Source organism: Neoarius graeffei, chromosome 1 (genome assembly GCF_027579695.1).
Source record: "Neoarius graeffei isolate fNeoGra1 chromosome 1, fNeoGra1.pri, whole genome shotgun sequence".
Classification (NCBI taxonomy): domain Eukaryota; kingdom Metazoa; phylum Chordata; class Actinopteri; order Siluriformes; family Ariidae; genus Neoarius; species Neoarius graeffei.
In genome coordinates this window covers 110,915,867-110,939,419 of record NC_083569.1, presented here as the reverse complement: position 1 = coordinate 110,939,419, position 23,553 = coordinate 110,915,867, and the positions used below count along the sequence as shown (strand labels likewise).

The 23,553-nt window shown below is 41.9% G+C and overlaps 1 long non-coding RNA gene across 1 annotated transcript; it reads left to right on the top strand.

Moving 5' to 3' along the window:
- The first annotated feature begins 9,708 nt into the window (after nucleotides 1-9,708).
- LOC132881986 (uncharacterized) lies at nucleotides 9,709-16,436 on the top strand. Its single transcript, XR_009654095.1, has 3 exons — nucleotides 9,709-10,075; nucleotides 10,824-13,215; nucleotides 16,088-16,436. It is a non-coding gene; the product is annotated as an uncharacterized LOC132881986 (long non-coding RNA).
- Nucleotides 16,437-23,553: the final 7,117 nt, after the last annotated feature.

Genomic DNA, 23,553 nt, shown 5'->3' with positions numbered 1-23,553 from the left:
TGGACAGGTTAGACCTGATTACTTCTACTGAGATGGCAATCTAGGGTGGGATAAAATATGATGATAAAATACTCACACATCCACAGAAAATGAAATAATGTGGCTACTCCTGTTGGTGGAAGGTCTGGGTAGGATCCTCATCTGACATAAAAGGCACATAGCCAAGCAGTACTTGTTTTTTTATCTGGCAAGCTCCAAAAAAGTCAAGTATGCCAGAATTATAAATTCAGTGTGAACTGAAGAAATCCAATGTTATTCGAATTTGTGCTATCAGACCCTTAGAATAAAAACATGGACCCATCCATTGCACTACCGCTTCTGAATGATTTGTGCGAAATCTTTACCTTAATCAATAGCAGTGTTAAATCTGTCTTTGTTGTCAAAACTGAGCATAAATTAATTAATGCAGTTATTAATTAATGCAGTTATTGTCAGTTTCCACATCTGTAAATGCACATGTAGCCAAGTCAAGTTTATTTGTATAGTGCTTTTAACAACAGACATTGTCGCAAAGCAGCTTTACAGAAAATTAAAGACTTGAAGCATGAGATCATTTTATCCCTAGTTTATCCCCAATGAACAAGGCTGTGGCGACGGTGGTGAGGAAAAACTCCCTCAGACAACATGAGGAAGAAACTTTAAGAGGAACCAGACTCAAAAGGGAACCCATCATCATCTGGGTGATAACAGATAGTGTGATTTATAAATAACTAGCTTCTATAACTGTGTCCTATATAGTTGTTAGGTATGCCCAATGTCACCTAAAGAGTAAGAACGGCATACATTTTGCACTGAATGCAAGCAGGGACTCCGGCAAGACTAACTATGACAGCATAACTAAGAGGAGAGAGCCAGAAGGTAACACAGTCATGAGGGAGCCCTGGGACATGAAGCAGCAGCCACTACAATGTCAACAAACCTGAGTGCACAAGTGAGAGTGGGGGGTGACGGCAACCAAACATCCCAGTTTACCTAAACACTCTATATCTGAGGACCTTCCAGATCTATTCCTTGATCTAATAAAACTATTAACAAAAGGCTTGACTAAACAGATATGTTTTCAGCCGAGACTTAAACACTGAGTCTGAGTCCCAAACACTACTTGGAAGGCTGTTCCATAACTGTGGGGCTTTGTAAGAAAAGGCTCTGCCCCCTGATGTAGCCTTCCCTATACGAGGTACCAGCAGATAGCCTGCACCTTTTGATCTAAGTAGGCGTGGCGGGTCATAAAGGACCAGAACTCCGCTCAGGTACTGTGGCACGAGACCATTCAGTGCTTTAAAGGTCAACAGTAGTATTTTATAAACAATATGAAATTTGATTGGGAGCCAATGTAGTGTGGATAAGACAGGGTTGATGTGGTCATATTTTCTAGTTCTAGTGAGGACTCGCTGCTGCATTTTGAACTAACTGGAGCTTGTTTTTGCACTTATTGGAACATTCAGACAGTAAGGCATTACAGTAATCCAACCTGGAAGTAATAAAAGCATGAACTAGTTTTTCTGCATCATGTGGTGACATTAAATGTCTTATCTTAGTAATATTTGTGAGATGAAAGAAAGATATCCGGATAACATTATCAATGTGAGTTTCAAATAAAAGACTGGAGTCAATGATCACCCGAGGTCTTTTACTGCTGCATGTGAAGAAACAGAAAGGCAAGCCAGAGTTACTATGTAATCAGAAAATCTACATCTACCTGCATGTGGTCCTCGTACAAGTACTTCAGTCTTGTCAGAGTTAAGCAGAAGGAAGTTAATAAGCATCCAGTGTCTAATGTCCTTCACACATTCCTCAATTCTATTAAGCTGGTGTCTCTCATCTGGTTTTGCAGAAACATACAACTGTATGTCATCAGCATAACAGTGGAAACTAATACCATGTTTATGAATAATATCACCCAGAGGGGGGCGGCACGGTGGTGTAGTGGTTAGCGCTGTCGCCTCACAGCAAGAAGGTCCGGGTTCGAGCCCCATGGCCAGCGAGGGACTTTCTGTGTGGAGTTTGCATGTTGTCCATGTGGGTTTCCTCCAGGTGCTCTGGTTTCCCCCACAGTCCAAAGACATGCAGGTTAAGTTAACTGGTGACTCTAAATTGACCATAGGTGTGAATATGAGTGTGAATGGTTGTCTGTGTCTATGTGTCAGCCCTGTGATGACCTGGCAGCTTGTACAGGGTGTACCCCGCCTTTCTCCTGTAGTCAGCTGCGATAGGCTCCAGCTTGCCTGCAACCCTGTAGAACAGGATAAAGCGGCTAGAGATAATGAGATGAGATCACCCAGAGGTAACATATATATATATATATATATATATATATATATATATATATATATATATATATAAGAAAAAAGCAGTGGGCCTACAACAGAACCTTGTGGAATACCAAACTTGACCTCAGTATATGTGTGTGTATATATATATATATATATATATATATATATATATATATATATATATATAAATCATCATTTACATCAACAAATTGATTGTGATCAGTTAAATAAGAGCTGAGCCAGGAGAGGGTCGTTCACTTAACTTCCACAACATTTTCTAGTCTATCCAAAAGAATGGAATGATCAATGGTATCAAAGGCTGCACTAAGGTCAAGCAATACTAGCAGGGAGACCCGGCCCTGATCAGATGCCAACAATAGCTCATTTATGAATGAATGAATGAATGAATGAACCCTTTATTATCATTGTACCAGTGAAATTGACCATCAACCTGTCCTTACATACAGTGGGGCAAAAAAGTATTTAGTCAGTCACCAATTGTGCAAGTTCTCCCACTTAAAAAGATGAGAGGCGCCTGTAATTTTCATCATAGGTACACTTCAACTATGAGAGACAAAATGAGAAAAAAAAATCCAGAAAATCACATTGTCTGATTTTTAACGAATTTATTTGCAAATTATGGTGGAAAATAAGTATTTGGTCAATAACAAAAGTTCATCTCAATATTTTGTTATATACCCTTTGTTGGCAATGACAGAGGTCAAACGTTTTCTGTAAGTCTTCACAAAGTTTTCACACACTGTTGCTGGTATTTTGGCCCATTCCTCCATGCAGATCTCCTCTAGAGCAGTGATGTTTTGGGGCTGTCGCTGGGCAACACGGACTTTCAACTCCCTCCAAAGATTTTCTATGGGGTTGAGATCTGGAGACTGGCTAGGCCACTCCAGGATCTTGAAATGCTTCTTATAAACCACTCCTTCATTGCCCGGGCGGTGTGTCTGGGATCATTGTCATGCTGAAAGACCCAGCCACGTTTCATCTTCAATGCCCTTGCTGATGGAAGAAGGTTTTCACTCAAAATCTCACGATACATGGCCCCATTAAATTCTTTCCTTTACACGCATCAGTCGTCATGGTCCCTTTGCAGAAAAACAGCCCCAAAGCATGATGTTTCCATCCCCATGCTTCACAGTAGGTATGGTGTTCTTTGGATGCAACTCAGCATTCTTTCTCCTCCAAACACGACAAATTGAGTTTTTACCAAAAAGTTCTATTTTGGTTTCATCTGACCATATGACATTCTCCCAATCCTCTTCTGGATCATCCAAATGCTTTCTAGCAAACTTCAGACAGGCCTGGACATGTACTGGCTTAAGCAGGGGGACACATCTGGCACTGCAGGATTTGAGTCCCTGGCGGCGTAGTGTGTTACTGATGGTAGCCTTTGTTACTTTGGTCCCAGCTCTCTGCAGGTCATTCACTAGGTCCCCCCGTGTGGTTCTGGGATTTTTGCTCACCGTTCTTGTGATCATTTTGACCCCACGGGGTGAGATCTTGCATGGAGCCCCAGATCGAGGGAGATTATCAGTGGTCTTGTATGTCTTCCATTTTCTAATAATTGCTCCCACAGTTGATTTCTTCACACCAAGCTGCTTACCTATTGCAGATTCAGTCTTCCCAGCCTGGCGCAGGTCTACAATTTTGTTTCTGGTGTCCTTTGACAGCTCTTTGGTCTTGGCCATAGTGGAGTTTGGAGTGTGACTGTTTGAGGTTGTGGACAGGTGTCTTTTATACTGATAACGAGTTCAAACAGGTGCCATTAATACAGGTAACGAGTGGAGGACAGAGGAGCCTCTTAAAGAAGAAGTTACAGGTCTGTGAGAGCCAGAAATCTTGCTTGTTTGTAGGTGACCAAATACTTATTTTACCGAGGAATTTACCAATTAATTCATTAAAAATCCTACAATGTGATTTCCTGGATTCTTTCCCCCCATTCTGTCTCTCATAGTTGAAGTGTACCTATGATCAAAATTACAGGCCTCTCTCATCTTTTTAAGTGGGAGAACTTGCACAATTGGTGGCTGACTAAAAACTTTTTTGCCCCACTGTAGATACATACACATAATTGACAGAGGGGGAGTAGACAGGACAGGAAGATAGGGATAAAAGAAAATTACAGAGTAACATGAGGAGAGGGGAGAAGAAAAAAGCAACCCCACCCTATGTTCCTGTGAGGAGTACAGTGTGGGAACATTAAAAAAAACCTCAGCACATAAGCACAAAATAACACAGGTACACTTTACAACATGAAAACTCGAGACTTGAGGGGGAGGGGGAGAGCAGGTATGGGGTAAAAAAAAGGGGGTGAGGGGGTGGGGGGAGGGGAGGAGAGGAGATAGAGGCAGCCATGATGGTGCTGGTCACGCACCCATTTGTCAAACTGGGGGTGAAGCAGCGACCGCGGGAAGAGGGGGGAGGAATATGAGAGAGTCTAACAGCAGTATTCTCCAGGGGAATTGTTGTCCCAGCAACGGCCTTGGCCAAGGCCAGTGCTGGCTAGGGAGCCGAAAATAGATAAGATTGGAATTTGTTTGGTCTTAGCGAGCAGACGCATTCTTTGCACGCCTACTCCATATGTCCATTTTGGTCTCCAAAACGATCCAATTTCCATTGCAAAGCCGAAAGCTTCTCCATGATGTTATCCACGTTGCGGTTCAAGTTCTGAATAGCCACAGTCTGAGTGCTGACAGCTCTGCCCACTGCTTCAATCATGTCGGGCAGCTTCATGGGGCTTTGAACAGCTGTCACGATTTTCTGATTTCCTCGATAAACCAGGGCAATGCCTAATCCAATCAGCAAAAGTCCTGTAATCATGGTTCCGAATAGGTAGATGTCTTCAATGTCCTCCACAGAAAGAACCGCCAGGCACATGACCCGCCACTTCTCCCACGCATCCATCGTGTAGCCAGCTGTGAACATTCTGGCAGGACAGGCTGGTTCCCCCGAACCAAGGCTTCTCGTCGAGAAGATTGTGTCAGTTGCATGAAGAGACCAGTTTATCAGTTCCATGGTTTTTAGTTTGGAGAGCAGTGCGGAGAGAGCCTCTCAAAAATATAGACACTAGACAGACGAGACAGCAGAAGCAGGAAAGATAAGGGAAGGGAGAGGGAGAGAATGCGACCGCCTTCCACGAGAGCACGGAGAAAAAAAATAATTAAAAAAAACCTACTTTACTACTTTAACCAGTGCTGTCTCAGTGCTATGACAAGGTCTAAATCCTGACTGATACATTTCATGAATGTTATTCCTATGTAGATATGAGCATAAATGCTGTGCCGCAGCTTTCTCAAGGATCTTGGAGATAAAGGGGAGGTTTGATATTGGCCGATATTTTGGACAGCTGACAGGGGTCGAAGTCAAGTTTTTTAATCAGGGGTTTGATAACTGCTAGTTTAAAGGATTTGGGTTAGGTTAATATGGGATGGCCTTGGCCTGAGGTGCCCTTGAGCGAGGCACCTAACTCCCAACTGCTCCCTGGGCGCTGTTAGCATGGCTGCCCACTGCTCTGGGTATATGTGTGTGCTCATTGCTCATGTGTGTGCATGTGTGTTCACTGCTCCAGATGGGTTAAATGCAGAGAGGAAATTTCACAAGTGTGTGATGAATAAAGTTGTGCTTTCTTTCTTTTCTTTCTTCACAGCTAATCCCAAGAGAAGAATTTATTGTTTTTAGAAGTGGTTAAATTCCTTCAGGTATTAACTGCTAGTTTAAAGGATTTGGGTACACAGCATGGGCGATTGCTCTAAGACAACGAGGGAGGCTCAGCCTCCTCTAAAAATGACGAACATCGTGTAGGATGAATTGTGCTAGGCTTATGTTATAGCCGACCTTATAACATTGCTATTTCAGATCCAGAATCATAGAAATATATGTGCTCAACCCAACTACAGTGTGAAATCATTCCATTATAACTTTCCCCATTTCGCCTAATGTGTGCGTGAGTTTTTCCCCCTCGTGACAGCGCGATGCAGCCCAGCCTCAGTGCACTTCAATGGCATTTGGGAGCTATGCGCTTTTCAATCTCAAAATGCAAGACGATTATTGGACAAATACTGCGAAAACGCCCGCCCCACGGACTCCCAGCCTCACAGTGGGAGGGACATGGCAGTTTCCGCAAGGAGACTGGTGATTGGTGAAAGCGGCCAGATATTTTCTTTGATTGACAGCTCGTTTCAAATATAGACAGGCAGCAGTGAATTTCAGTTCAGTCCCATGCGGATTCGCAAGTGGTGTGGTGTATTGTAAGAGATCAGCTTACATTTCGATTTCATTCATTACATACGGTTTCTACCAGCTTTTTTAGTTTGTATATATTTTCATTGTAAATAAAGTGTAAATATAGTGTTGTCAAGTTTGCTATCTTAGTTCCAGAAATTTCATTTATTTGAGTGACTGAACTTGAACTTGAGGGGGCTAGTCAGCTAGCAAGAAAGTTGTGCATGGATGCCAAGCATTGCTGATTTAATTTTGGCGATGCCATTTGCCAGTCTTCCTTTCGAGGAAAAAATTAAAATTAAAGAGCAGGGTTGAGCAACGCCTCAAATTGACTTGGTGAAAAAGGTAGGGAATAATACTCGTTCCTTTCAGCTCTCCTGGTATGAGAAAATGAATTGGCTAACAGCAAGTGACCCACATCAACAACAGTAAATAGGCTACTTTAGTAATATGTCATGGATGGACCAAAAATATAGAATCTATTTAAAATGTTTATGCTGAGTATATTATATTGGAATATATATTTCTCTGGATATGAATTAAACACAGCTACAATTTGGAAAACATTTTTAACCCTCATCCTACCATGCTATTTTACACCTTAATCTTACCATGTGGGGTCCGTTTGGACCCCAATACTTTTCTTTAAAATTAAAGCTTATAAAGACAAAATCACCAGATAAGTTTTGTTCAGAACATCTTGTATTAATAACAGCAATACACTAAAGGGCCCAAGGCATAAAGAACACACTTAACCTTCATCCTACCAGCCAATTTTACATACACAAACTACCAGGCGGGGTCCGTATGGACCCCAGGAGGGAATACCTTGAAATCAATGCAGTAAGAACCAATTCAATGCAGCAAACAGACATAACTTTATTGAAGAACAAAATCCACTATGGCTGAATATCAATGATGTATTATAAATGCAATAACATTGCAATAATATTGCAATAACTAGCATACATGTAGCAAATTATAGCGCCACAAAAAAAATTGGCATTATATACATGATTTTTGCAGCTCATGCAGCTGTAAAACATTCTGGATTACAACTTAGGTCTTTTCTTACAGAATTTAAAACAAAAAAGTAGTTGTAAAATAATTTAGGGCTTTTGTTTTGCAGCCTGTGCTTATTGCAGCAGTGGGGTCCACACGGACCCCAAGAAGGAATGCCTTGGTAGTTTCATTATGGAACATAAAAGAAGTTAACTTTCAGTGTGCTATTCAATTATAAAATGAAAGACAGATAAACTTTACTCTGGGGTCCGGCTGGACCCCAGTAACAAATTAATTATACCTTCACAATGCAAAAAGCTGATCTTCCGGTGCTTTAGTGTTTTAATTAAGACATAAATTCTGACAAATTCATAAAACGGTGAGGCAGTATGTCACATATTTTTAAAATGGCAAACAAACATATAGGTGCGGGGTCCAGATGGACCCCACTTGGTAGGATGAAGGTTAAACAAAAACACAGCCGAGAACATTTCACACTACAGACCTGGATTAAAAGTGAAGGGTTATCAAAATTGTCAATAAAACATTTCTTAGTCAAAATAAGTAAAATATAGGGAAAGTGTCATTGAATGAAATGTGTGGCACCCAGCTCTACTGCTGAGGTTCCTGACAAAGAGCTACTTTCAATAATGATCAATTTTTAAACAACATGCCACAATTTTAAAATATAAAATGTTAAAATATACCCCCCCCAACACCACCATCATGTATATTGGACAGTAGGCTAATGGGCCAAAAGAACCTGTTATTTCACAGTTTGTGACACTGCCAACAATCAGCCAGATCAGAGGCAAGAGTATGGGCAAAATTGATGTTTGTTCTTTTAAAATCTGGAAATATCGTAACCGACCAGCCTCCCCTGTTTGAAAGACTACCAGCCGCCACTGGTACACAGCCAATCCTAAGAGAAGAATTTATTATTTTTAGAAGAGGTTTGTTTGCTTCTGGTATTATCTGTTTGAATAGACGTGTAGGTAAGGGATCTAGTACACAAGTTGAAGATTTTGATGCAGAGATTAATGAAAGTAGTTTGATTTCTCTAAAGGGAGTAAAACATTCTAATTGCTGATCTGATACAGTTATATTGTTAACTACAGGGTTACTTAAATATGGGGTGCCAAGTGTCACCGGGCCCATTTCGTGGACGAAATGCATTTCGTCCATCACAGAATGCATTTCGTCCATCACAGAACGCATTTCATCCATCACAGAATGCATTTCGTCATCACAAAATGCATTTTGTCGGCCGAAATGCATTTCGTCCATCACGAAATGCATTTCGTTGGATGAAATGCATTTTGTGGGATGAAATGCATTTCGTGATGGACAAAATGCATTTTGTGATGGACGAAATGCATTTTGTGATGGACGAAATGCATTTCATCCATGAAATGGGCCCGGTGACACTTGGCACCCCATACTTAAATTGTCTGACCTTAAATTAGTTGTTTGAAACTTTTGTTGGATATTTTCAATTTTGTCACTGAAAAAATTCATGATATCGTTGCTACTACATACTGCAGGTGTGCATGTGTCTCTGGTGGTCTTTTTCCTGGTTAATTAAGCTACAGTATTAAATAGGAATCTAGGATTATTTTTGTTATCCACTATTAAGGAGGAGAGATATGTTGATCTAGCAGCACTAAGAGCTTTTCTATACTTCAGGAAGCTCTCCTTCCATGCTCATTTGAACACTACCAATTTTGCTTGACACCATTTACGTTCTAATTTTTGAGTGGTCCGTTTTAAAGTGCGAGTGGCATCGTTATACCAGGGTGCTAATTTTTTCTTTCTAATAATTTTTCTTTTAAGTGGAGCTACATTAGGGTGTATGTGCATTAGTGCGTATGTATTAGTATGCATGTGTATGCTATTTCTTGTTTTAGAAATTGTACTAATATTTAATTCTGGATTATGTTTTTTTTCTCCACAGTTATAAGTTCAGGAATGCACTTCATTCTGCTTTTCTCTGATCAGTTTAAGTTTTCCTTAACGTCTGTAAAACTCGTTCCTGTTTCCTTATCACACTACTCAGCTCATGATTGATTCTTATCACAGCAGGACTGTGGGCTCAGGCTTTATGTGCCTCTTGTCAGTTTTATGTGGTAGACAAAGAAATGAACTGGACCGATTGTTCAGAATTGCGGTGCCAGGTCTTAATTATTTTGACCTTTAAAAGTAGTAAACAGGCACCCTTGTCAGACATAGTGGCTCCCAACTCGTTAGTTGTCAGGGCATGTTACAACACGCCAACTTCAGACACCCTGGCGCCACTGTCCATCACACGCCAACTTCAGACACCCTGGCGCCACTGTCCATCACACTGTGCTGCGTGGACTATATAAGATGCGCACAAACATCGAGGAAAACACAGCACACATCAGACGGGGACTCCATGCAACACCTGCTTCTCATCAGTGAATATTTGGATCCGTTTCTCTCTCTCTTTCATTTCTTTCTTGCTTTCTATCTTTCTATCGCGGACGTGTCAGGATCCAACGTCCATCATTCGTGCCGTGTGTGCATTCCGTGCGTCCTTGAATGTAAGTTGTTTATTGTTGCGCAGCTACTGTGTTATGTGTGTACTCGCTATCTGTAACTGTTACATGTAGCGGTAAGGCTAGCGAGTATTTCTTCTCCTTTTCTCTCATCCTGTGTCTGTCTATTTTCTTACGTGTTTGTTCTGTTCTGTTCAGTAGCCATGTAATGATAGCGCTTGTTTTCTCGCCCGCGGTCTGTTAAGGGAGCACATTTCATTATTAGCCATTGCCGTGTTGGGAGTGTAGTGGTGGTATGTACAGTTCATAACCGCGCCACATATTCTAACCTTCTATGCGCAATACAGCGCGGAGCAGCGCTTAAAGGAGCTACGCTCCCCTTCATTCAGCCGACACAGTCTGTGTCTTCATGCGGGTGTGACTCGCTGTAAGCAGTTGCACCACGCACCGTGGTAATGATAGCTGCTGTAGGCAGCTATCCTCATCCCCCGTGTACGTTGTACACATTGTACATATTGTGTACATATCGTGTATATAGTCAGTATCTAGTGTGTTGTGTTATTTATTATGGGGTGTAAGTAGCATTCATTGGGCTTTACATTGTTTTACTTATATAGTATTCATTTGTGTTTTACATTTGTATTACATTGTATATAATTATTATTCATTTGTGTTAATATATATTTAATGCGATGTGTATTTGTATTTATATCATTGTTATTATTTACATTATTGCTTGTGTGTATATTATTGCTCATGTCTTGTTGTATTTGTATTTTATTCTGTTTTCTAGTACAACCACGGTTTACACTGTTGCTCATGAGTGGACATCCATTAATTCCTGTTCTAACCGGACAGCCTGTGCTGTATACCTGATCCAGTGTCCCTCTTATACAGTCCTTTACCCTGTCCATCACCGGACACCCATTTTTATACCGATGCTCAGAAATATTGCAGAGAGAATTACACTGATCTCGCCAGGACAATGATAACATTTTAACATAGCCTATGGAAATCCAAAGTTTACACATTATCATCACGCACAGAAATTGCAAAACTAGTTTTAAAACCGCTAAGTTCCAACTGTTAAACATGGCGAGAGGCTGGGCTACGTGTGTGTGTGTAAAGTGTAAACCAGTGCATCCTGACTTTCTAACTATGCCTGTGTGTTGCGTGAGCGGCAGTCAGTCAACAACTCTTCGCAAAGTTTCCTTATGAAACAATATGCTCGCTGAAATTATGGCAGGGACCGCCAGATTAAACATTAAAACTGCCTTCTGAGCACTGTATCTACAGGCTGCCACCGAAAGAAGGAGGCTACCAGAAAGGCATCTCTACTCCGTACGATTTTACTTTCACTACGACATTACTTTGAACAGACTATCAAAAAATTGCAAGGTGATATGATAAAGTAAGGCACAGTTTACTTACAGTCGGTTTTTTTTTTTTTTTTGAAAAAAACGATGCAATCGTTTTCTGCCTTTTGGCACCCTTCATCATGCCGTGTTGGGGTCCTGAACTAGGAGGTGCTGTCCCCGATATGCCTGTCAAACTTGTTATGGGTAACCATAGCAACCAAGCTCGAGCTCGCAACCCGTGCAGTCTGCGCAGTTGCAACTATGTATGTACTGTTGTGCACCTCAATAAACCGAATGGTAATTAGTCTTTTGATTTTTCTGTGAGGTTTGCCTTATGCAAAGAAAGACAGCATAGACGTTTTTTCCTCCCTATAAGTGGGGGGGACCGAACGAGGTGAATTTAAATCTGGGTGGGACGAATCCCCCCCGTCCCCCCCTCTATCTGCGCCCGTGCTCTTGCCCATAGTCAGCTGGGATGGGCTCCAGCTTGCCTGCAACCCTGCATAGCATAAGTGGTTACAGATGATGGATCTGATGCAAATCTGATTAACTGTCCACATTATGTATTGCATGTGATCAGATCTGATCTAGGTGTCAATCCTGATTTTCAGTCTTATTCACATTGGTTGCTATAGTAATGACACTGCCTGTGGAAATAATGACCTTGCACCTGAAAATATATTGTTGACATTAACAAACCAAAATGGACAGTCATGAAATGGGCTAGCTTATTTACCACGTGGCAATGCTTGTAGAGCCGCAGCACAGGTTTTATAACTATAATGAGACTGCGTCAGAGACAGAGGACAATTGCCTGCTCCGTTTTGTTTCATGCACCACCAAACTAGCGTCCCTGCAAACACGTACAGTTGGGGCCCGCATGGGTCTCATCTGGGCTAGTTGGGCTTCGGGTGGGCATGGGCTTCGAGTGGGCTTTGTTGCTGGGCCCCACATGGGCAATGGGTGGGCATTGAATGGGCTAAATTAACATGGGCAATAGGTGGGCTTTGTTGTTGGGCCCCACATGGGCAGTTGGTGGGCATTAAATGGGCTATTTAGCATGGGCAATAAGTGGGCTTTGTTGTTGGAGCCCATATGGGCAATGGGTGGGCATTGAATGGGCTAAATTAACATGGGCAGTAGGTGGGCTTTGTTGTTGGGCCTCACATAGGCAGTTGGTGGGCATTAAATGGGCTATTTAGCATGGGCAATAAGTGGGCTTTGTTGTTGGAGCCCATATGGGCAATGGGTGGGCATAGAATGGGCTAAATTAACATGGGCAATAAGTGGGCTTTGTTGTTGGGCCCCACATGGGCAGTTGGTGGGCATTAAATGGGCTATTTAGCATGGGCAATAAGTGGGCTTTGTTGTTGGAGCCCATATGGGCAATGGGTGGGCATTGAATGGGCTAAATTAAGCATGGGCAGTAAGTGGGCTCCAGCAAGGCTCCATTTCAATTCAATTCAAAAACACAAGAATTTTACTCCCACACCTCTAAGATGCCATAACATAATATAAACAATACAATGTTAATTACAATTGAAAATAAAATTTCTCAATTTTAGAGCATAAAAGATAAAGTTTGCTACAACCTAAAGCACACATATTCCGAGCACAACAAAGTTTGCAATAACTGAAAAGAAAGCAGGCATATTCCAGTGCAACTCCTGCAGGATAACAAAAGCAAGAAGCAATGCAAACTGGGAAATCTCCACCCCCTGTGAAATGGATACATTTCGCGCAGTTTCTGCTGCTTGCTGACTGGTTTTTGTCTCTGCTGCCTGTGAAGAGAAGAGTGCACGCACGAGTTGGATCACTTAACAAAAGGTTGGTAAAATCTTTCTGCATGATACGAGTGTATTTTGGCAATAACTATGCTATTTTTGCAACTATGTTTTCACTGCATCATGTTAACCAAAAGGACAGGAACTAACTGGCTTTAAGTTAATGTAAATTAATGAGGTGCTGTCGTTAGCTAACTTTGGTAATCAAGCCTGGTGAAACTTTGGATATTGATTCCGATCTTTAAGTCAGTATCAAGCTATTTTCGTGGTTACTATCTTCAGTAAGGAAGATAAGCTGTGAAATTCGTGAAGGTCAGCGATATTTTCAAGGCTAGATGATCGGGGCTCCCATTAGCAATGCTTGTACTGATTCTCCACTTTTACAATATGGCCGACCTCAAAGACCCTTTTCACGTGACGTCACGACAAACGCGGCCGCCATTTTGGACATGTACTACCAGTAGTTTACCACAGCCAGCATTGAGGAACGGCAGCAAAGAAAGTGTTTATTTTCAGCAATACTTCCATCATGCCACTATATTCTTGTGCACCTGGATGTAGTAACCATCAACAAACAAGGCAAGGGTTATCATTTTATCGGATCCCGGTAGATGCTGACCGACGGAGAAGATGGATAGCGGCATACCAACGCTTGTGCAGTGACCACTTTGTTGGAGATAAGACGAATAAAATTAGCCAGAAAAGGCATTACATTGCTGTTAACATTCTGTGGCGGCGAGTGTGTAACCAAATAGGCTAAAATAACCCATTGTAACCTCTTTGTTCTTCTGTAGTAGCTATTAGCTAACGACATTAGCTAGCGTTGTGTTCCTTTGCTGTTGGTAGACTGTAGGACAGATCAGAGGCAGTGTCCTACAAACAGCGCTTAATTTGAGGGGGAGCAAGCCGGAGCGCGCTCCGGAACCTCAGGCGTTGGCTCCGGCAGCTATTTACACTGGATCCGGTGATCTGACACCTCTTTTGACTATGTAACAACAACAAAAAAAAAATTAAATAAAAAAAATGCAAGTTTATTTAGTGTTAATGTCTGATTTTGATATCTGTCTTGTTGGTGATTTCTCTCATGAAACGACATCCACAAAATATCTGCAGATGAACTTAATTTGCAGTGTTATTACAAAACATGCCCAGAAGCGCAGCGCAGCGCCGCGCCCCCCTCCCCCCCTCTTTTTTTCCGCACCGGAGCCGCTCATCCTCTGCGCTCCGGGACCTCCCACTTTACAAATTAAGCACTGCCTACAAATAAGTGTTCAAAATAAGAGGAACATGTATTTGTCTCTTAAATCCAGGCCGTTCCCTGTAATCTGTAACAACGGTTGGAGAAAGTAATGGCAAATAGTGAGTGCACAAACCATAGAAGGTAAACTGTACACAGCGCCAGGGCAGGGTGATGGTATGTCTACTTTTAGATTGTGTTAGCTTATCAATGAACACACTCGTCACTCGACGAGTTTCACGTCTTTATGACGGAGACTTAAATGTGTGTTAGGTATTATTGTTGCAGTCTAAGCAGTCATTGTAGCAGCTAGATGAGCGAGAACCGAAAGGGTCTGTGCCATAAACCGTTATTTCTGTACGGCGTTGCTAATGTGTCGTTACTGTTGTTATTTCTCCCTCTGCTCGCCCTGTAAATGCCCTACGTCGCTGGATAGCGAAGGTGTTTTCTGCATCTCGCTCCTTTTTCTTGTATGTTCTCCGTTTGTCGCCTAGTCTTCACCAACGACCTTGACTGACTGACTGACTGAGCGCAGGAACATGAATAGCATACTCAACGCACATTGGACACATGAACATAATTCGCCTTTGGCTAAGTCCCGCCCCCTTGGGTTACAGTTGCAAGAATTTGCGCTGTCAAAAACTGTAGACCTCTGTCGGACCTTTTTTTGCGCTGTGATTGGTCAATCAACATTCTAGTGTGGGCCTTAGCCAAAGGTGAATTAACAGGCAGTCTTTCCAACACTGAGCATATATTTTCAGGGAAAAAAAAATTAACAGAATTGTCAACAGTTACTTAAACCTTCATTGCTTAGTCTCTGAAGCAGGTAGTTAGATGTATTTTATTAAAAGATATGATAGAAATCTTGTCATCACTGTAGAATAGATGCATAAATTAAATACATTGTTGGGGCCTTTAAATGGAGACATTACAATGGCATAATAAAGATGACTGTCATGTCCTAGATAGTTGTCATATTTTGGGCAGTGGGGTTTTCATTAAAGCCCAAAACTTTATGAACTCAAAAAAATATTCTTAACAATGTATAACCACATCCGGTGGTATAGTTATTAAGATACTAATCCTACACTATCAATGACTTCTTAGTTTTATTAGATTCTGAATTACTGCTGGTTTGACCAATCTATAAACTGATCAAGGGGAGTTGCTCTACAGTTTGATACAAAAAAATTCAATAGTGTTAAAAAGCATGCAAGAACTCATTTTCAATCTTAAAGGTGCTGTGTGTAATATCTTTAGTAGTTTGTTTCCAGAATTCATGCTGCCCATTCACAAATGTTACCTTTTTCACAAATACTTACCATCACCATCAAATTCTATGTAGTCATTATGACTGGGAAAATTGTACTTTTCGTACATGAAAAATGGGATCTTCTCCATGTGTGCCATTTTGGATTTCCAGAAATGGGAATTTTTAGCAGGAAAACTTACTGTATTTTGGTCATACTAGCAAATATTAAGTAAGTATATAAGTAAGTATAATAATTATATAAGTAAATATTCATGGCATCACATTTTCAATGAACAGAGTAGTTGCAATACCTACTTTGGCCACAATGTTACACACTGCACTTTTTAAAATGTTATCTGAATGAAAGTAATTGCCTGATTTATGCCTGATAATTGCCTGATTTACTGATTTATCTGTCTCCCACAGCAACATATGAAAGTGCACATGCAAAATTATTGCAAGAGGAACGTAGACATACTGACGTAAGTACAGAGCCTGAGTGTTCGGACAGTATGGGCCGGGGGAAGCGAAAAAAGCGGTGAGTCTATTTGAATTTTATATATATAATATGGTATATACACAGTGTTTACTGTATATTAACTAAGTCGGCGTGTCGTCACTGTCGCGTTGCCAAAGTACTGCTACAGTGCCTATACAAAGTCTACACACCCCTGTTCAAATGTCAAGTTTTTGTGATGTAAAAAAATAACAAAGACAAATAATTTCACAACCTTTTTCACATTTAATAAAAATGATAACATGTACAATGCAATTGAGAAACAAACTCCAAACTTTAAATGGAAAATATAGAAAATAAAAAACTTGAATTAATATGGTTGCATAAATATGCACAGCCTTATACTAATGCATTGTCTTAACATCGTTGGCTTTTATTACAGCACTCAGACTTTTTGACATGGTGTCTATCAGCATAGCACATCTTGATGTGGCAATATTAGCCCACTGTTCTTTGCAAAGGTACTCCAAATCTCACACATCGCAAGTGCATGCCCTGTGCACAGTCCTCTTCACATTACCTGACAGATGTTCAATGGGATTCAGGTCTGAACTCTGTCTGGGCTATTCCAAAACCTCAATCTTATTGTGGTGAGGCCATTCTTTTGTTGATTTTAGGTGTGTGTTCGTGTGTAATTGTTGTTCTGAAAGGTTAAGTTCTTCTTCATCTTCAACATTATAACAGGGAGACGAAGGTTTTGTGCCACTGCCAATGTGGAGCTGTCCATAATTCCCTCCTCCCTGACTAAGGCCCCAGTTCCAGCTAAAGAAAAACAGTCACAAAGCATGATGTTTCCACCACCATGCTTCACTCTAGGCATGGGGTTATTTGGGTGATGTACAGTGTTGTTTTTGCACCAAACATACCTTTTGAAATTATGTCCAAAATGTTCAACCTTGGTTTCATCAGACCATAGCACATTTTCCCATATGCTTTTGGGACATTAAAGATGTCTTTTTGCAAAATGTACTCCACCAAGGGTGAACATTTTGGATATAATTCCAAAAGAATATTTGGCCAAAACACCACCCAAATAACACCATACCTACAGTGAAGTATGGTAGTGGCAGCATCATGCTTTTGTACTGTTTTATTCAGCTGGAACTGGGGCCTTAGTCAGGGAGGAGAGAATTATGAACAGGTCCAAATTACAGTCAGTATTGCCGCAAAACCTTCGGCCCTGTTAGAAAGTTGAATATGAAGAAAAACTTAATCCTTCAGATGACAAGTACCCTACACACATTCCTAAATCAACAAAAGAATAGGTTTCACCAGAATGAAATTGAAGTTTTGGAATGGCCCAGCCAGAGTTCAGACCTAGATCCCATCAACCCATCAGATTTGGAGTACTTTTGCCAAAAGAAATTGACAAATTTTGCCAAATCAACATGTGCCATGCCGATAGACTCCTACCCAAAAAGTCTGAGTGCTGTAATAAAAGCCAAAGGTGCTAAAACAATGTATTAGTTTGACAGTTTGCATGTTTATGCAACCATGTTTATTTAAGTTTTTTATTTTCTACATTTTTCCTTTAAAGCTTTGCGTTTGTTTTTCAATTGCATTGTACAGGTAATAATTTATAGTAAAGATGGAACAAGTTGTGAAATTATTTGTCATTCTGTCATTTTTTTTTTTTTACATAAAAACCTGGCATTTCAACAGGAGTGTGTAGACTTTCAATATCCACTGTATATTGAAATTGGGAAGATATTTACATTAAGGCCCTATGGGAGGAACATGATGATTAATTTAGCTTAATGTCATCAAACAGTTCGCAAATTGTAATATTGCTGCCTCCCAAAACATGAGTAGTATGTAGTATTGCTGCCTCCCGCCAATGGGGACATAAACGGCACATGCAGTGATTTTTCAATGCCAATCAAGTCCTAATTTTTGTAGATGTCACTTCTTACCATGTCCCAACAACTTACCTTCATGTTCATTCATTACCACTTCACATAATTTAACATAACACTATTCAAATTGCTTTCAAATAAGACACCTAACCTACGATTCTCCTGTGGTTCCCCCAAATGAGTATGGTGGGCGCCTGATTTTGGTGCAAACATGAGAAATGCCCGGATGCCTGACTTAGTGAATTCCTTTATAAATATAAGCTAATGCTTTAGTTGAAGTAGTTACAGTTTAACTGAAATGCTCTAACTTATTGATTGTGCTTGATTATAATATATGTTTAGGCCAGTTGTCATGTCCAGCGAAGATGAGGAGAATGATGACATCCATCCTCTTCCTCCTCCACCCGGGGCTCTGCGAATGCCTCCACCTCTTCCTCCTCCACCCGGGGCTCTGCGAACGCCTCCACCTCTTCCTCCTCCACCCGGGGCTCTGCGAATGCCTCCACCTCTTCCTCCTCCACCCGGGGCTCTGCGAATGCCTCCACCTCTTCCTCCTCCACCCGGGGCTCTGCGAACGCCTCCACCTCTTCCTCCTCCACCCGGGGCTCTGCGAACGCCTCCACCTCTTCCTCCTCCACCCGGGGCTCTGCGAACGCCTCCACCTCTTCCTCCTCCACCCGGGGCTCTGCGAACGCCTCCTCCACCCGGGGCTCTGCGAATGCCTCCACCTCTTCCTCCTCCACCTGGGGCTCTGCGAACGCCTCCACCTCTTCCTCCTCCACCCGGGGCTCTGCGAACGCCTCCACCTCTTCCTCCTCCACCCGGGGCTCTGCGAACGCCTCCACCTCTTCCTCCTCCACCCGGGGCTCTGCGAACGCCTCCACCTCTTCCTCCTCCACCCGGGGCTCTGCGAACGCCTGCAGAGACGCCTGCAGCTGCCGAGTCTTTCATCCCAAGACAAAATATTCGGGATGGCATGTTTCGGCGTATTTTGAGACTACTGGAGGACCTGAAAGACACTCAAGTGGAACATGGGAGAATTCTCCAGGCCCTCGTGCAAAATCGTCAAAACATGCCTGACCTAATTCGCACCACTCCTGAAGGTTTCCCCCTAAAGACAATTACTGATCTAATGTCCATGGAGTAGAAACTGCAAGACCCCACCTTCATGGCAGAACTGGTATGTATTTTAAATGTACTGTATGTGAACTGAATCTATCTGTTGCTTCCTGTAGCCTATGAACGGCTGTTATTTAACATGCAAAAGCCCAATTGTTTTAAAAATGGCTACACCAATAGCATACTGCAGCTTACATTCGTATGACATGAACTTTATCCACACGGCTTTCCCTGTCCATAATAACCACGTAGCGACTGCAGAAAACTTTTAAGGAAGTAGCAGGACATACGTAAAGTGGCTGTGGCTACTGCCAGTGGTGGTGGAGCAACTGGGTTTGTGAGACTCACACAAGCGCGAGGGGAGGGGTTCGGGGGGGGACGAATCAGGCACTATATGCGCAGCGCAAACCTGGAAAACTGAGGTTAAATACTTTTTATATATTTTTTTTTTTCTTCGAGGAAAGTTTACTTATGGTGATGTAAAAAAAAAGTGTTAACATATTACACTTTGGCCTAGATCAGGCCTATTCAATTGGCGGCCCGCTTCAAAAATTTAACAGCATTCGCGAGTCTCCAGAACAAACATACCCGTAAAATACCAAATAATAGCGGAGTTCCAATTAACCGCCGAGTTCCCTTTAACGGCCGGGTGTACGCGTGTGTTGTGACAAATAAAGGCCGGTTCCGAATACTCGCCGGGGTCTAAAAAAAAAAAAAGCGTCCGAACGTTCTATCTAGAATCCTGAGGCCCAGCACTTTTCTGGTTTTCTGGTGTTTAAACGATTTTGCATTGCATAGTTTTCTACCGAAACAACATGAATGAATGAATGAATGAATTAAATTATTTCTATAATACTGTTTACAACATTTTGTTACGTGATAATAAACATGCCATTTCAATGTTATAATCTTGGTCTACCGTAATATTTCTTGAGGAATGCAACTCCGTAACTTTTGACAGATGTCTTAGCCACCCCTTTGGGTATACCCAACGAAAGCCAGCGTGTGTGGTGACATTGAGGACTGCGGGTTTCCAAGGTTGGACTGCTGCTTCTGTTAAACGACCTAAATTGCCGAATGCATGCATCAAAGCACACACTGAGTTTTATTAAAGACCTTATACCATTTCACTTGCCCTTACCCATTCGGATCTGGAAGACGCTTTACAAAAAAGGTGAGAGCGTTCTAACATGCATTTCAGTCTGCTCGCGGCCAATCTAATCCAAGGGGCCTTTTCAACAAGTAATCTGTCGTGCAAGTTGGGCAGAAGCACGCGTCAGGCAGGCAACATGTAGGCCTACAAGTCAGTAACCTATTCAACTAACTTTCATCCGAACTTTAAGTTTTCTACGGGGTCGAGCCACCGTACCAACTCACTCGGGGAATAGGCTCATATCGGCCAAATAGGGAGACGTCTTGGAGAGAAACGTGATGCAAGATGACAGTATGCAGCCACTGCAGGTCACTTATTTTTCAGCATAAGAAAAAACCCTTTGGTTTGACACTTCGCACCCTAATTATGTTGCTTCAACGTCGCGCCCTCCATGCAATTTCAGATTGACAGACATCGCGAAGCGCAAAGGGTGGAGGCTGCATGGGTGAGGGTGATAGCAAGTGACCATAACTTTGCAGAGTAATTAAATCACAGTGCTGCGCACAGACAATGGTGTGGTTTCTTGATTATTTTGTAAAGCATGCGCTAAACTAGTCATTAACAGGAAAAGGTGTGTGATTTATCCTTTATCCACCCCGACTGTGCCATGCGAAGATGCATTCTGCGTCTTCAAAATTCCCCGAAGTCGGCACCGTGCTATCTGTAATCTAACTCTAAACAAACTGCAAGTTATACTGGTTAAAAGTAGGCCTATCTGAGAATGATTTTTTTCCCCGTTTTGAGGTAGATTTTGGGGAAGGTATTTGTGAAGAAGGAATTAATCGCCTGTTCCAAATAGCCGCCTAGTCTCTAATACGCGCCGGGTCTCTTACGTGATTGAGACAAATAATCGCCCGGGCTATTATTTGGTATTTTACGGTACATTTTAAACTCTCGCTTACACTAGTTAGTTTGCCTCCCTCTCTAATTTCCAATCCGTTTTACATTCTTAATATGCTTATTTGCATTCTTAAACAAATCTTTTCAATCAATGTCGTTGGAAGAGTGTCGGGCGTTGCGATGTGCAGTAACAAGCGTCTCGCGTCATGCCAAAGCAGCACTGTAGTACAAGGTGCGTGCGTTTGTGATGTGTCTGAAATCAGTCCATAAACAAATGTTGACTATGCAAACAATCTCCCATCTTCAATAATGAGACTGAGCTAGCACCACGTCCATGGTTGCTGTGGAAGAGTCCACTGGAAAATTATTTATGGGGTGTCGGACAACGGAGATACACAGATTTGACAACCGACTTCAAAGATTAAACACGGAGGCGGCATCTAGCAGTTTCGTAGGACTACTTTATGGGTAAAGAAATTAAACCTCCAAAGTCGATCAAAACGACATGCCAATGATGACCATTGCACAATAAGCGTGAGCATTTGAGATGTGTTTGTGGAATGTCCATATCATACACGTGAACGAAAGAAGTGTGAGCGTCAAGTTGGGAGGGAAATACAGTTACGAGACCAGCCTGGCTTTGTGATCACGTTGACGAGACAATGGGCACATCCACGCTTGTAGTAAGCTAGAGTCCGGTAAAAAAAATAAATTCGTGAACGCAGCTTCACAGACTTGACAACTCACTTCAAAGGTCCTTCAAAAAGGATGGGGTGTGTCTGCAGTAGTGTTCATATGGCTAAAGGTTACAGTTGGTCACTCAGAATGCACGTAACGTTAATGTTCCATATCAAGTTCCGATGCGCCCGGTCACTAATCAATTAATTATTTCAAGATCGCTTGCAGTTATGTAGGCCTATGCTACTGCAAAAATCCTCTGTAGCCTGCTGTACACATCTTCCTCCCGCGATTTTTCCCCTGGTGGTGTTTTATCACAACCACATATTCACTTAAGAGGACAGATAATTTCTGTTTGGTAAATTTGTGGGGTCAGATAACAGTAAAGTTATTGAACTTGCAATACTGGGATGTATTCTGTCCAAAATACTGCAATAAAGAACAATGCACGAATTGCATTGCACAATGTATGATAGTTTTTTTCCCCCTGCAGTTTACTGCAGTAATGTAGCAACAGCTTTGATATTGCAGGACAACAAATGATCTTGTGTTGTGATTCTCTGGCTTGTCTTTTAAGGCTACATTGAACATTCAATGTTAAGATAATATTTAGATAGTTTTTACTGGTTGAAAATTGCTATTGCCAGTTGTTAGTGACCACTGAACATGTGCGGCCCAGCATAAGTTCTTGGTTTCAAAATGTGGCCCGAATGAAATTCTAATTGAATAGCCCTGGCCTTGATGAAATGAAATGAAATAAATTAGATGAAGATACGAAATTGTATGGACTGGTTTCAATACAACTTTTGAACAATACAATGTTTGAACATGTTTGTGGAGCTTTCCATTCATCAAGATCATGTTAGTCAAGAGTTAAAATTCATGACTGGATGTTGTAACTTGAACAACGATTCGGTTGCTCGTGGTGGCTTTGCTGGCTGGCGGCATGATTATAACTTGCATCAAAAAAATCGCTTTGTGGGGGCTCTTCGCATTGTAAACATTAAGTTTTCTGAGTATCAATACAGACTGCTTTGAATTGGTGGCCCCAGGTCTAGCTTAATGAAACGCAACTCGCTAACAGTGAATTTTATATGAAACTTCTAAAGTGTGCTCGTATCCATGTATCTGGCAGTGCTTCCATATTGAGAGGTTTACTCCAGTGAGCAATATAGATTAACCTGCCTAGTGCCTTGTATTGTGTTTGTTACCCCTCAGATTGCAGCTGTGGCTGACATTGGAGGAGCCACTGTTGACGGGGCCACCCGCCGTATGATGGCCTTCCTCCTTGAACACAAGTTTTCAAGAGGGTTCAACTTCTTGGGAAGAAATGGCAAGAGGGGCTTCAAGCCCCTCAAGCTGTTTGAAGTCGTTTATGGTAGGTGGACAATACAGTATTACAAATATAGAGAATACCAATCATGCAACTACAGGTGTGTAAGGGTGGGCATAGGTCATGTCTGGGGTAGTTAAGAAGTCGACGGTTCTTGTTTTATTTTTATTTAACTGAATGACACACCCCCTACCATTTAATATGCAGACATGAAACGCGATATTTGGCTGAGAGTTGTCACATGATGTAAGTCACTGCTATATTTGTGTCTTGCAGGAGCCTTGAAGAAGAACACGATGACTCGTACCATCACAAGGAAGGATGCGGAGAAGGCAGTCTCCAAATGGCTCATTGGGGCTAGGGACGGGGGGGGGAATAGACAGGCCCGTCAGGCCA